This window comes from Drosophila mojavensis, unplaced genomic scaffold, assembly GCF_018153725.1.
Source record: "Drosophila mojavensis isolate 15081-1352.22 unplaced genomic scaffold, ASM1815372v1 contig_197, whole genome shotgun sequence".
Classification (NCBI taxonomy): domain Eukaryota; kingdom Metazoa; phylum Arthropoda; class Insecta; order Diptera; family Drosophilidae; genus Drosophila; species Drosophila mojavensis.
In genome coordinates this window covers 1-12,509 of record NW_025318733.1, presented here as the reverse complement: position 1 = coordinate 12,509, position 12,509 = coordinate 1, and the positions used below count along the sequence as shown (strand labels likewise).

Below are 12,509 nucleotides of genomic sequence, written 5' to 3'. Positions count from 1 at the left end.
CTCGATGGTTCAGTCCCAGATTTCACCGAGGAAGAACTCAACATTGCAGCTCTCTCCCTGAAGAACAAGAAAGCGCCGGGACCAGATAATATACCGGCAGAGATACTGAAGGTGATAGCATCAGGACGTCCCACTTTTCTACTTAGGATGTATAACGCATGTCTAAAAGAAAGGATATTCCCAGAAGCGTGGAAAGAACAGAGACTGGTGCTCATTAGCAAAGGCAAAGGCGATCCCAACACACCCTCGGCTTATCGCCCATTGTGTATGTTAAACACAGCTGGGAAGCTTTTAGAAAAGCTCATAAGACCTAGACTACTCGCAGCAGTAGAGGCTGCTGGAGGACTTAGCCCTAGGCAACATGGGTTCAGAGCTGGAAAATCCACAATGGGAGCTATCGATGAAGTGGTTCAGGCAGCCAGAGCTACGCAAAGAGGAAATGCATACTCGCGCCCAGTTGTTCTGTTAGCAACGCTGGACGTTAAAAACGCCTTTAATAGCGTAAGGTGGACTGATATGCTTACTTCCTTGGAACACCGCTTCCAGATACCGGAGTACCTCATGAATATGATCAGGAGCTATTTGCAGGATCGAATACTCCTGTACTCCACGCAAACTGGAACAAAACGATACAGAGTAACTGGAGGAGCTGCACAGGGGTCAATCCTGGGACCAGACCTGTGGAATATCAGCTACGACGACATCCTAAGACTGGAAATGCCTGAAGACACCTTCCTTATTGGTTATGCCGATGATATCGCAGCCGTCATTACTGCCAGAAACACCATAGAGGCCCAAAAGAGACTTACCCAAGTCATGATCCGCACACAGACATGGCTCAGCTCTCGAGGATTGGAGCTTGCCACCCATAAAACAGAGCTACTTCTGTTCACGGGGAAGCAGATCCCAACCGAAATAGAGATGCGAGTAAGCGGAAACCTGATAAGGACGCAGAGGACAGTGAACTATCTAGGCGTTAGGCTGGACAGTAAACTTACCTTCTGGGAACAGCTGAAGTATGCCACGCGGAAAACAGCGACAGCAACGGGGTCTCTGAGTAGACTGATGGCAAACGTTGACGGCCCGACGGCAGGAAAACGGAGACTCCTCATGGAAGCGACAAATGCAATACTGCTATATGGCAGTGAAGTATGGGCGGATACCTTAGAGGCGAATGTAAGGCGAAAACCGATGCTAGCTGTGCAACGAAGAGCAGCCTTAAGGATAACATCGGCGTACCGCACAGTCTCCGGGGCGGCCGTGACTGTGATAGCAGCAGTCATACCGGTTGACTTGCTTGCCCAAGAGCGCAAAAAAAATATGGAATCTTCGTCAAAGAGGAGAATACTCAGAACATGCGGCAAAGAGCATACGACAGCAAACCATAGTCTCGTGGAAGGCGAGATGGTCATGCGAAAGGTATGGAAGATGGACCGCTAAAATAATCCCCGATCTGGAGCAGTGGATAAATAGAAAGCACGGTGAAACGTCTTTCTATTTGACACAACTACTCTCCGGACATGGATACTTTCGAAAGTACCTAAATAAAATGGGGAAAACTGCCGAATCCAGCTGCATTTACTGCGAAAATGCAATGGACGATGCAGAACACACCTTCTTCAATTGCAAAAGATGGTCGGAAGAAAGAATCGACCTGGCAGAAACAGTAGGTGAAGTCAAAGTAGAGACGTTAGTACAGCAAATGTGCAGCAGCATAGACGCTTGGAAAAAAGTCTATGACTTCGCCGAAAAGGTTCTGCGGCGGAAGAAGTATGACCTGGACGCAGGCACACAGGAGGCAACGCTCATTTAGAGCACACAATGGGGTTCCACCTTGAAGGTTAATGCGGGATATCTCCTGGTTCCAAGGTGGATTTGAGCCCCAGAACAGGAGGATTTTTTAGTCGGTAAGCAGTTATGCAGTCCGACACACCGGTCAAAGTGACGACATGACTGACGGTGCATAAAGCATTTTTTCCTACCTCAGCCCAACAAAAAAAAAAAAAAAAAAAAAAAAAAAAATTATATTTGCTGTTAATCGAACAGCTAAAGTTCCTGGTCGGATTACATTTCTAATAGTTTCAATACATACTATAAAAGGTATTAAAATAGCAGGAGTTCCTTGAGGAACTAAATGTGCGAATATGTGTTGTGTGTGATTAATTCATCCATATACTATAAATGATAATCATAGTGGTAAAGCTAAAGATAAAGTTAAAGTTAAATGTCTTGTTCTTGTGAATAATCCTATAAAATTATTGAATAAAATAAGTGAAAATAAAGAAATAAAAATAAATGTTGAACCGTTATGGCCGGAAGGTCCTAATAATGTTTTAAACTCTTTATGAAGAGTTAAAAGAATTGAATTTCAAAAAATATTATATCGAGAAGGCATAAGTCAATAAATAGAAGGTGTTGAGCTATCGAGATTTTTCGAATAGCTTTAAATTATTAAACGATTGAATTTACTTAGTGATTAGTTTATTAGCGATTATTAGAGTTTACAGAGTTTATGTGATAGACGCGAGCAAGCGACTAGTCTGTCGTGCTGTCCGCTACTATGTTTGTAATAGTCAATCTAACACTGCATCTGCTCTAAACAAGAGTTAATTGCATACTAACTACAATGTACGCGAGCCGGCGGATTAAGCTGAGCCGGTGCGTGGGTGAAAGAGACAACGCAAAAGGGGAGAGCGTGATCTCCGTTACAAATTCTCTTACATGATAACATATTCTATGAACTGCCGCTCTTAATTACAATGAAGCGATGATTGCTGAGCCCAACATCCTCCCCCCGTTGAAGACTTAGTCTTCAACAGAATCCTTAAGGGGCAGCAAGCACAGCTTATTTGTAGCTCTTCTTATCTCGCCAACTTCAGTTTTTAGTAGGGCTACCCGTGCAACGCCATCACTTCCAGGGATAAGTTCGATTATTCTGGCTAGTGGCCACTTAAGTGAAGGTAGATTCTCATCCTTCACAAGAACTATGTTGCCAACAGCCAAGCCAGGTTTGGAGGTTCTCCATTTCGCTCGCTGTTGTAACAAGTTGAGATATTCGTCCCGCCAACGAGTCCAGAACACCTGCTGGAGATAGCTTACGCGCTGCCAAGCATCCAAACGATTAAAATTGAGCCCTGTCAGGTTTGGCTCACTGAAGGACGAAGGAGGGCCACCGTTGATGAAATGCGCAGGAGTCAACACGTCTATGTCTGATGGGTGCTCTGAAATCGAAACTAAAGGGCGTGAATTAACGACAGCAGCGATGTTGCAAACCAGTGTGCGAAGCTCATCGTAAGTTAGGACGGAGGACCCAACACATCGGTAAAAATGATGCTTCGCTGTCTTCACTGCAGCCTCCCACAAGCCACCAAAGTGAGGTGATCGTGGAGGGATGAAATGCCATTCGATTGAGTGTGCCAAACAGAAATCCTTCACAGCTTTCTGGTGGGTGTCTGACAGAAATAGACGCTTCAACTCCTGAAGCTGATTGCGGGCACCAAGAAAGTTTGTGGCGTTATCCGACCAGATTTGACTTGGCTTTCCTCTGGTGCATATGAAACGTTGAAGTGCATGCAAAAATGCCGCGGTAGTTAAATCCTTGACTAACTCCAACCAAATAGCCTTCGTAGCAAAACAAATAAACACACAAACGTAGCATTTCACAGGCGCCTTGTTTCGTGACTCAGGCTTGTAAAAGAAGGGTCCGCAAAAGTCGACTCCAGTCACTCCAAAGACCCGATAGCCGTCGACTCGATCCTTGGGTAGATCTGCCATTATGTGTTCAACGAGTCGAGGCCTTGCACGAAAGCAAATTACGCATCTCTGAATTACACTGGCTACAGTTTTTCTACCTCCAATTGGCCAATATTGGGAACGAACCAACGCTAGCACTGCTCGGGGACCAGCGTGCAAGTTTCGCTGATGGAAATGCATTATGATGGCTCTAGTTACTGGATGAACTTTGGGCAAAATAATTGGATGGCGACTATCGAAATTTAAAGTTGAGTTTTTGAGACGACCATCGACACGTAGCAGCCCAATCTCATCAAGGAACGGTGACAGCGAGGCTAGACTGCTGGATGACGGAACCATTCCTTTATTTCGAAGAGCATTTATGTCGTCTGAGAGATGTGTTCGTTGAATCATTCTTAACAGTATATGAGTGCCGTTCCGGATGTCTGCTAGGGTTATTCCTGGACCATGACTTTTTTTAATAAACTTTGATACGTATGCAAACGTACGCTGCAAGCGGCCGAAAGAATTCACAAACTTGCAGTCCATAGAGACATCATGGACTGCGTCCTTTACAAGAAGCATAGTTCTTCGACGCTCAATTGAAGTTCTTTCTGGAAGTGCTGAGACTGGCCACTGAGATCTGGGCTTACAGAGGAAACCTGGACCGTTGAACCAATGTAATGATGCATTTAAATCCGAGGGCAATGCACCCCGAGATAATATATCCGCGGGATTCAGTGTTGTAGGTATATAGTGCCATTCCATTGCTGATGTGAGATCTTGTATCGTGGAGATGCGATTTGAAACAAAAACGTTAAATCGTCCGGGCTCGTCATTGATCCAAGAAAGCGCAACAGTAGAGTCAGACCAACAATGAAACTCGCCTGCGAAAATGCCTAAGCGAGCCACTTCATTCATTAGACGCGCAAGCAACTCTGCCCCGCATAGTTCCAGCTTGGGAACCGTGAGCGTTTTTAGAGGCGCAACTCGAGACTTAGAGCAAAGCAACCTGCTGATGGTATGCTGACCTCTGGATACAATATAAATGCAAGCTCCGTATGCCTCGATGCTGGCATCGCAGAATCCATGGACCTCAACCTTCGATCCTGGTATTAATGATAGCCTGGGAAATGCACTACTAAGACCATTGCCAAAGTTGCTGCAAATGTCTAGCCATGCAGTGTGACATGCAGACGGGAGACTCTCATCCCAATCAAGTTTATGCCTCCAGAGTTGTTGCAAGAAGATTTTAGCTTTCGTTATTACTGGGCCGACCAGGCCGAGGGGATCATAAAACCTAGCAATAGACGAGAGAACAGAGCGCCTGGAGGGCTTAGAGGCTGAATTCAGAGCTAGATATGAGAAAAGAAGTTGATCAGATGCCGGATCCCATGCAAGGCCAAGTGTCTTTGTAATGTCGCTGCCATCGTTGAACCTAATGAGCGATTCCTTGTCGCAGTCTGTTACGCCGTCCAGTACCATGGGATGGCTTGAACACCACTTCCTCAATTTAAACTTCCCACATGCCAAGATTCCAGCTGTCTCTTGCATAACAAGTCTTGCTTCTTCGACTGAATTTCCTCCACTAATCAAATCATCAACATAGAAATCGCGAAGCAGTACGTCGGACCCGACTGGGAATGCGTTCCTTTCATCTACGGCAAGCTGATGCATGGCGCGCACAGACAAAAATGACGCTGGTTTTGTTCCATATGTTACCGTATCAAGCCTGAAAACTTCCAACTCATCATCTGGCGAATTCCTCCATAAAATTCATTGTAGATAGCTGTCCGGCTCAGGTACTTTCACGCAACGATACATTTTGCAAATATCGCCGGTGAGTGCAACTGGATAAGATCGGAAGCGCAATAATATGTCGACTAATTTTGGCTGAATGACGGGACCTGACATTAGAATGTCATTCAACGAATGCCCAGTTGTTGTAGATGCAGATCCATCAAAGACGACGCGAAGCTTGGTAGTTGTGCTATTATCCTTCAGAACGCAGTGATGAGGAAGAAAATATCTGCATAGATGGAATGAATTTAGAGGAACGCGTGACATGTGACCAAGTTCAAAATACTCTTTCAGAAATGCTGAGTATTGAGACTTTATATGCGGCAAACGACTCAATTTCTTCTCCAAATTGAGAAACCGATGTCGCGCTTGCTCATAAGAATCTCCAAGAAGCTCACAACTAAGCTTAACAGGCAGGCGTACTGTATATTGGCCACTAGCCAATCGATTGTAATGCCTCGCAAAATGCGCTTCGCAATCTGAGTCTTCCTTGCTGAACTTTGCAATGGAATCGCTGCAGCGCTCAACTTCCCAAAAGCGACGAACGAGACTGTCCAACTTGATATCAGCACAGGAGTCTGTAATCGGATCCAAAGGCGTCTTTGAAGCTATTAGCACGGAGTTGTGGTTGCGAGCCTCGCCACCTGATACAACCCAACCAAGACGAGTCTTCTGTAACAATGGAAGTCCAGGCATCAACTTGATTTGTCCCACACAGAGCAAATCATAAAACAGGCTAGCTCCGATAAGCAGATCTACTCGTTGCGGCCTATGGAAAGCTGGATCTGCCAGCACTATATTTTGCGGTATGCTCCAATTGCTCGTATTCACATTAGAACTGGGCTGCCTGCCAGTTATATTTGTAGCTACCATAGCCGTTATGCTAGTTGTATATTCAGATGCATGAGCTTGAAGAGTGAGGCAAATGCTGCTGCCATCCATGGCAACATTGGAGTCGCCTACGCCGCATACAGATGCCACCGATTTTGTTCTCTTAAGTTGCAGGAGATTCGCAAATCTGGCTGTAATGAGATGTAGTTGAGAGCCTGAATCTAAAAGTGCACGACAAGGAACAAGCTCGCCAAACCGATTCCTTGCCAGAACCACTGCGGTAGCCAGGAGCACAACATCGCTGTGCCGATCCTTGGATAAGAGAGTAGTGGCTGGTGCTGAGGGCTGAGGGATGGTCTGTACTCTTGATGTTGAAGATTGTTGATGGGGCGGAATTGCTGCCTGCGATGTGCTGGAGTGGCCGAGATGAAGAAGCGTATGATGCTTGACTCCACAGACCCGACAACTGCGCGAGCCACATTGTCGCGACTGATGACCTCCCTTGAGACAATTCAAACATAAGCCAGCCTTTCGGACCTCATTCAGGCGAAGACTAGGAGACAAGTTTGCGAATCTTGGGCATTTGTAGATTGTGTGCTCAAGATCATTACAAAAAATTGCAACTGTGAGTACTGTGGCCGGTTACGAGAAATGCTGATCTACTGGTAGCAACCTTACTGCAAGAATTCATCGGCTTACTTGACGAATAGTTTGTAAGAGCAAATTTCATCGATTCCAAAGTACGGCAACGAAGCTCAAGAAATGAGGAGACTTCTTCATATCTGGGTATCTGAAGAGCCGTCTCTGAGTTGTCCAATTTCTCTTCCCATTTAGCTTGTGAGGCCTCATCAAGCTTCTGTAGCAGTATCTGAGCAATCATGGCACTGGCTATCTGCTCTGTTGTGCCCAGACTACTGAGCGCACGCATATGGACATTGAAGCTGTCAGATAGCTCACGCAGCTTGGTTATGGATCCGTTTTCTACTCTTTTGAGACCTAAGATCTTTACGATGTGGGCCTGGAAGATTAAACGTCGGTTATCATATCTCTGCTTTAATAAATTTATGGCAATTGTATAATTATCATTAGAAATTTCCAAAGAGCGAACCGTATCCAACGCTGCGCCATCGAGGCAGGACCGGAGGTGCTGAAGTCTTTCCATATTGCTGATTTCTGGCCGACTTTCAATGATTGTAGAAAACATTGAGTAGAAATCAGCCCAATTAGCATATCCACCGCTGAACGTAGGTAACTTTAATGGCGGCAACGCAGGTGCAGCCTGCAATCTGGGAGCGGATGCGCGAGGAGGGTCACTTGGACGACTAAACGTGGAACTATGATGCACTTGAGCAGTACGACTTTGCACTTCGGACATTATTGTTGACTGCATGACCATTATTAAATCATCAAAGTCAGTGCGCAAATTGCTGGACATCTCAGTAAAGTCGAGCTCCTCTAGACTTTCATGGGCCTTGCTAAAGGAGTGGCTTAGCTTGTCGATATGCTCCAGTAGAACATTTAGAGTGCTGTCACTGTGATCGGCAAGAGCATCTGAATCGACCTTGGATTGTAGCTTTTTTACGCGTTCAAATACCGACTGTACCTTGAGCTTATAAAACCGCACGCGATCTTCGGGAGCAACTGCACTAGCATCTAAATTCGCCATGACGAGTACAGCAAGAGCAACACGATAGAGTTCAAAGTCGTTGGTGCGAGCGCGATTGCAAGAGTAAGTAAATGTATATATGCTATAGCGCAGACTTGGAATAAGTCGTATTTGTCGAGCAGAGTACTTGCAACTTTAATAAACTAGCAAAGAATTATATTATGGTACTCAAATAATATACACGTATGAATTGTTGCACACCGGTACGATTATTATGGACGCGCTCGTATCGCAGCCGTGGTGAAAGAGTGCAATGTCAACGAAGAATAACGGCAAGCATGTAATTACACTGTGCTTATGTAAACTTAATCACTTATAGATTGAAGCTATAGAACACGCAGTCACTAACCATAGACATAGTTCAGAAATTAGTTGATTCTTTATTAGATTGTCAATTGCAGAAGTTTTCGCATGTGTACTACTTTTACGGGCGCCAGTGTATTGCAGACCGAACGAAAGAGTGTCTGGCGAATTGGCAAAGTAACGGCACGCAACTAATCGCTATATACAATGCTTATGTTCACGGGTGTATGTATGTATGTGATGCTGTCAATATATATATGCAAATATGTAAAGAAACGAAAGAGAATCACGTCGGGGTCACCAAATGTTGAGCTATCGAGATTTTTCGAATAGCTTTAAATTATTAAACGATTGAATTTACTTAGTGATTAGTTTATTAGCGATTATTAGAGTTTACAGAGTTTATGTGATAGACGCGAGCAAGCGACTAGTCTGTCGTGCTGTCCGCTACTATGTTTGTAATAGTCAATCTAACACTGCATCTGCTCTAAACAAGAGTTAATTGCATACTAACTACAATGTACGCGAGCCGGCGGATTAAGCTGAGCCGGTGCGTGGGTGAAAGAGACAACGCAAAAGGGAGAGCGTGATCTCCGTTACAAATTCTCTTACATGATAACATATTCTATGAACTGCCGCTCTTAATTACAATGAAGCGATGATTGCTGAGCCCAACAGAAGGAATTATTAAAATTCCTAAAAATGTTCTAATTCAATTTAATGATAAATTAAAAATTGCTGAAGGGTCAAATACAGAAAATAAATTTGTTATCATTTTCAATTTATTGAATTTAATTTAATATTTTTTAATTCATTAGATTTAGGGGAAGATGGGAGATAAGAGTAATAGTTTAAAGAACAAAATAAAATAAAAGTAATTGAAACTAGTAAGAAGACTCTAGTCGAGGCTGCTCGACTAGGGAGATACCCTGAACCCTCTAATCTGATATTCTAATCAGTCTGCACTTCTTTTCGACACACATACATACACACACACGTATTAGAATGCGCTCTGCTAACTGCGCTTGGGCTGCGCTGTATAGTCAACAAATAAATTATAAGAATTTATTTGTTGAATAATTTAATTTCTATACGTACAATCTTAATGAAAGTTTCAGGGCGTAATTATATGGTGAAAATGTATGTACATTCCAAAGCACATGTCTCTAGTACTTGAAATACGCCTTTTACAAAGGTGAGGTTGAGGGGTGGATATAGGGGTGGGGGGTAAATTACAACAAAAATCGAAATTATATAAAATACATATAAGTCTACATTTAAAATTTGCAAGCTCTAGCTCTAAAGGTGTAGGAGATATAATTAAATAACTAGCTTTAGATAGGGTTTTAGATCGATAATAAAATATCGGGAGTAGTTATCGATATATAAAGAAAAACTTGATATGCGCGTGATATACACGGACCTAGGAAAAAAAATTTCAAGTCTCTAGCTCTTATATCTTCTGAAATCGACGCGTTCATACATACGGACGGACGGACGGACGGACGGACGGACGGACGGACGAACAGACAGACGGACAGGGCCAAATCGACTCAGCTCGTCGCCCTGATCAAGAATATATATACTTTGTGGGGTCTGCCACGCCTCCTTCTGCCTGTTACATACTTTTAACAAAACCATTATACCCTGATTTCCCATTTTCAATGGGTTCAGGGTATAAAAATAAAAAATAGTAAAAGTCATCTAATTGGGGCTATTTGAGGGATTAAAAAATATTAATAATTTAATAATTATACCCTGAACCCATTTTCAATGGGAAATCAGGGTATAATGGTTTTGTTGAAATGTATGTAACAGGCAGAAGGAGGCGTGGCAGACCCCACAAAGTATATATATTCTTGATCAGGGCGACGAGCTGAGTTGATTTGGCCCTGTCCGTCTGTCTGTCCGTCTGTCCGTCTGTCCGTCCGTCCGTCTGTCCGTCTGTCCGTATGTATGAACGCGTCGATTTCAGAAGATATAAGAGCTAGAGACTTCAAATTTTTTTTAAATGTTCGTAATTACAGCGCGCATATCAAGTTTATCATTAAAAAATCGATAACTCATCCCGATCTTTTTTATCGATAAAAAACCTTATCGAAAACCAGTTATAAAATTATATCTTCTACACCTTTATTGCTAGAGTCTCCAAAATTTTAATGTATGCCTATATGCAATTTATACAATTTCGGTTTTTGTTAAAATTTACCCCCCACCCTTAAATTCACCCCTCACCCTCACTTTTGTAAAAAGCGTATTTCAAATACTAGAGACTTGTGCTTTGGCAATTACATGCATATCCATGTCATAATCATAATCTGAAAGTTTCATGAAGATCGTACGTCCACAAAAAGTTATTAAGCAATTAAGTTCTCATAGTAAGCGCTCACTGCCGCCCATGCGTGTTTATGCTTGTGTGTGTATATGTATGTAATTGTTTGTGTATGTGTGTGTGTGTGTATGTTTGTATGTATGTGTGTATGTATGCCTGTGTGTGCGTGCGTGCGTGCGTGTGTGTGTGTGTGTGCGTGTTTCTTGTGTAAGCTGAAAGACGCGAAAAATTATTGAAATAGCTATTACTCCAAGGGTTCAGGGGATCTCGTAGTCGAGCAGTCTCGACTAGAGCTTTCTTACTTGTTTTAGTTTGACATACTAATGTTATATATATATTTAACTAATTTTTTCACAAGAAGTAATTGCTAATTTTCTATAAAATGGTTTAAGAGACCAGTACTTGCTTTCAGTCATCTTGTGATGAATTTAAATTATTAGAAATTCATTTAATAAAATAATTAGTAGGTACTCTTTCAATAACAATAGGTATAAAACTGTGATTTGCTCCACAAAATTTCTGAACATTGTCCATAAAATAAACCTGGGCGATTTATAAAGAAATTAGTTTGATTTAATCGCCCTGGAGTACCATCAACTTTTACTCCTAAAGCTGGGATTGTTCATGAATGAATTACATCTGCGGCTGTTACTAAAATTCGAATTTGAGAATTTATAGGAAGAACAATTCGGTTATCTACATCTAATAAACGGAATCCATCAGTTGATAATTCATTAGTAGGGATTATATCTAAATATATGAATCAAATTCAATATTATTAAAATCTGAATATTCATAACTTCAATATCACTGGTGACCAATTCTTTTTAAAGTTACTGAAGGTTCATTAATTTCATCTAAAAGGTATAATAATCGTAAAGAAGGAAAAGCAATAAATAACAAAGTAATTGCCGGTAAAATAGTTCAAATTATTTCAATTAATTGACCATGTAAAAAAATCGATTTACGTAATTATTAAAAAATAGTATAAATATTAAATAACCTACTAAAAAAGTAATTAATACTAAAATTAATAAAGCGTGGTCATGAAAAAAAATTAATTGTTCTATTAAAGGTGAAGCTCTATCTTGGAGACCTAAATTAGCTCATGTTGACATTAAATAAATTCTAATAAAAGTAAAATACTTTATATATGGAGCTTAAATCCATTGCACTAATCTGCCATATTAGATAAATTAATTAGTTAATAAAGGTAATTCAGAGTATCTGTGTTCAGCGGGAGGAGTGTTTGGTATCATTCAATTGATGAATTTAATTGAATTGGATAAATAACTTGGCGTTGAGATACTAAACTTTCCCAGATAATATAAAAAAAGAATAAAATTCCTAATAATGAAATTGATGAACCAATAGTAGAAATTACATTTCATGTTGTGTAAGCATCAGGGTAATCTGAGTATCGTCGAGGTATTCCTGCTAATCCTAAAAAATGTTGAGGGAAAAATGTTAAATTTACACCAATAAATATGATAATAAATTGACTTTTTAATCAATTAGAATTTAGAGTTTATCCTGTAAATAACGGGTATCAATGGATAAATCCTGCTATAATTGCGAAAACTGCTCCTATTGATAAAACATAGTGAAAATGAGCTACTACATAATAAGTGTCATGTAAAATAATATCAACAGAAGAATTAGCTAAAACTACTCCAGTTAATCCACCAACTGTAAATAGAAATACAAATCCTAATGCTCATAAAATAGCTGGGGAATATGTAAGTTGAGTTCCGTGAAGAGTAGCTAATCAACTAAAAATTTTAATCCCAGTAGGTACGGCAATAATTATTGTTGCTGATGTAAAATAAGCTCGTGTGTCTACAT

The 12,509-nt window shown here is 41.4% G+C and overlaps 1 long non-coding RNA gene and 2 pseudogenes across 1 annotated transcript; 1 reads left to right on the top strand and 2 right to left on the bottom strand.

Annotated features, from left to right (window-relative positions):
- The first annotated feature begins 2,241 nt into the window (after positions 1 to 2,241).
- On the top strand, positions 2,242 to 9,048 carry LOC122756964. Its single transcript, XR_006356814.1, has 2 exons — positions 2,242 to 2,412; positions 9,014 to 9,048. It is a non-coding gene; the product is annotated as an uncharacterized LOC122756964 (long non-coding RNA).
- Positions 9,049 to 11,086: 2,038 nt separating this feature from the next.
- LOC122756959 lies at positions 11,087 to 11,797 on the bottom strand (annotated as a pseudogene).
- Positions 11,798 to 11,856: 59 nt separating this feature from the next.
- Positions 11,857 to 12,504, bottom strand: LOC26527894 (annotated as a pseudogene).
- Positions 12,505 to 12,509: the final 5 nt, after the last annotated feature.